This window comes from Egretta garzetta, unplaced genomic scaffold, assembly GCF_000687185.1.
Source record: "Egretta garzetta isolate BGI_Z169 unplaced genomic scaffold, ASM68718v1 scaffold23, whole genome shotgun sequence".
Lineage (NCBI taxonomy): Eukaryota > Metazoa > Chordata > Aves > Pelecaniformes > Ardeidae > Egretta > Egretta garzetta.
In genome coordinates this window covers 2,348,710-2,351,610 of record NW_009259237.1, presented here as the reverse complement: position 1 = coordinate 2,351,610, position 2,901 = coordinate 2,348,710, and the positions used below count along the sequence as shown (strand labels likewise).

The window sequence follows — 2,901 nt, the reverse complement described above, 5'->3', positions numbered from 1 at the left end:
GCCCCGCGGGGCCTGGGGGTCGGGGTGGGCGCTCGGCCTGCAGCCAGGACGCTGATCTGTGGAATGAGGAGCACAAGTATGGGTGGGGAAAAAAAAAATCTGTTCCTAACGATGTTTATTGGTACATTAAATCAAGTATTTTTTTTCTTCAAGCGCACTCAATAAATGTTAAATAATGCACCCGGGCCTGTTTGCATCTTCTCTTTATTACAGAAAGAAGGCAATCATGAAATTAATTTTCAAATAAACAGGTGAAAATGTAATTAAATTTGAAAAAACGACAATTCTTTGTGACGCTTATGCTGGTGAAACTGCAACACTGAAACCACACTTGTAAGAAAACTTACAAACGATACTTGCAAAAACGTACATAAATGCACGGAAAATTCCAAGGCGAACATGTGAAAATACAAATTCTTTAAAAGAGAACAGTGAACCAGTCATCGACAGAGAAACCGTGCTTTTACTAACACAGCAATCTTATTTCGCAGGAGTATTCCTTCCTCTTGGCCCATCAAGGCTGATCTTCTGGAAAAGAAGAACCGCGTCGACAACACAGAGAACAAGCAATACAAGACCAAACACCTACAAAAATAACGATAACGTTAGTTTCCCCATAGAATCTCTGTCTTCTACTGTAGTGACTCATCTACTGTTCCTCAAAGAAGCAGTAGACGCATCTCCCCAAGTTGGTTCTGGCCTTCTAAATGTATGTGTGAGATACGCCAGACAGCTGGTAAGTTAAATAACACCCGTATTTAAATCCCACCAGCCTTGCATACAGCAGTCTACACCCCGGCTTTGTTCGATGTTTGCACTGGAGATGACGTGTTCTCCTTGCAAGCTAAGCCAACGCTGCGTTACGCCAGACAAGGCTTTTATCCGAAATGAAACCCCTTCTGTCTCTTTAAGGACTGCCTAATTAACGGTACTGGCTTGAGGAGAGTCAACATTTGTACACACAAGCCTAGCAGGAAAAATAAAACGGTGCTCCTCTCCTCTGAAGCTCTGAATGGGAAACATACTCCAAGTTGAAGAAAATGCAGGTAAGTATTTAAAAAAATACACAACTCCAGACAGGCAACTGGAAAACTTCGTTTACAAAATGCCTGCCAAGTTGCTCAGCTCTTGCCCCTCAGCCCTGTCCCACGTGCACACAAATTTTTTGATGCACGCACGTGTTAAATGGGACCGATGTGATCAGTGGGGCAGCGCCAAGGCGAGCTCTCCCAGGGCAGCACCGGCCAGGGCAGCCAGTGCCCCAGGAGTTTGGGCCGCGGGGCGATTCTCTCTCTCCCAGCACTGACGGTGTCATACCTTCTGCCCAAACTTGTTTTCCAAGCCACCTGCTTAGTCTCCAGCTTAACTTTAATTAACTTCACAAGTGAAAATACGCGCTACATTCTAGCGTAGCCACTTCATCAGAAAGGCTCCTTTTTGCTTAGGAGGTCGTTGCCAGCAGTCGTCAGCTTTCCACCTCATCGTCTCCTTAAGCTCATTTTGAAAAACTCCCGTGGCGAGTTCTGGTTTCTGGGTTTGGTTGCTTGTCACATTTTAGCTTAGCTTGTACTTCAGGAGACTTAAATACTTTCAAAGCCGAGTTTTTCCCCCCTTATTGTTTATTAATGTTAAATACGTTAGTTTTCATTTGAATTAAAAATGTGAGTTGCTTCAACCATTAAACTGGTTTGATCCTAAGTACACAAAAATCTTACAATCGCAGTATGAAAAAACCTTCTCAGCTGCCACCACTTCTCCGTTTGTGTCAGAAAAAATAATACCCCCATCCAGAGGGAGGTGCCAGCATGCCTGCGACAAAATATCGGCTCTCTTTAGCAGGACTGCAGGCCTTTGTTCTTAAATAGCATAACCAGACTGGACAGTCCGAAAAGGGCCATGGATTCTCCCACCTGGGATTTAAAGCTACAGAAGTAAATGTAGGTTCCTCAAATGAGTTAAACTCTAGGAGTTTTCAGTGTTAGTTCTTCTCTGTAGTAATTCCTAAGTCTAGGAATGTTTTTAAATTACCAGTGATTTGAGGATTATTTTTTTTTTTTGAGATACATGGGATGCATATTCACTTTTGTTTGCAACTGCCCAGCACGTTCTTCCACGACAGAGTCGCCTTCACGGTCCTACCGCAGCGTAAGGACGCCGCGCGGTCACAGTCACGCCCAGTTCCAAAACTGAAATCCCTTACTAATGTTCCTACTTACTCCTCCAGCCAGCGTCCCGTTGTTGGTCTTGACTATTACTGCAAACAGGCACACAATGAGGAGGAACAACGCTGCCACCACCGAGTTGAAAATATCCTGAAACAGCCAGTGGAAGCAAAGTATTTATTCTGAAATAGATGCCTGGAGAAGAAGGTGAAGAGCTCCCAGTACCGCCTGAATCATTAAAAATTGCCGCTCACTATGAAAATACCCACCTAGGATCGACAGTGACACCCAGTGGTTGGATGTCAAAAAGAGCGTTTGTGATAAAACTTCCTCATTTTACCCGCTTGTTTTGCCGTCCAATTTACGCGGCTTGGCCGCGCCCGCTGGCCTGAAGCAGCAAACGCGTTTTAAAAAGGGAGGTAAGAGAATCATAGAATCATAGAATCATAGAATCATAGAATCATAGAATCATAGAATCATAGAATCATAGAATCATAGAATCATAGAATCATAGAATCATAGAATCATAGAATCATAGAATCATAGAATCATAGAATCATAGAATCATAGAATCATAGAATCATAGAATCATAGAATCATAGAATCATAGAATCATAGAATCATAGAATCATAGAATCATAGAATCATAGAATCATAGAATCATAGAATCATAGAATCATAGAATCATAGAATCATAGAATCATAGAATCATAGAATCATAGAATCATAGAATCATAGA

General features: G+C 42.4%; 1 long non-coding RNA gene across 1 annotated transcript; it reads right to left on the bottom strand.

Annotated features, from left to right (window-relative positions):
* Positions 1-187: 187 nt before the first annotated feature.
* LOC118451997 lies at positions 188-2,617 on the bottom strand. The gene is made up of 2 exons (XR_004841618.1): positions 2,217-2,617; positions 188-585 (listed from the first exon to the last, which is right to left on the bottom strand). It is a non-coding gene; the product is annotated as an uncharacterized LOC118451997 (long non-coding RNA).
* Positions 2,618-2,901: the final 284 nt, after the last annotated feature.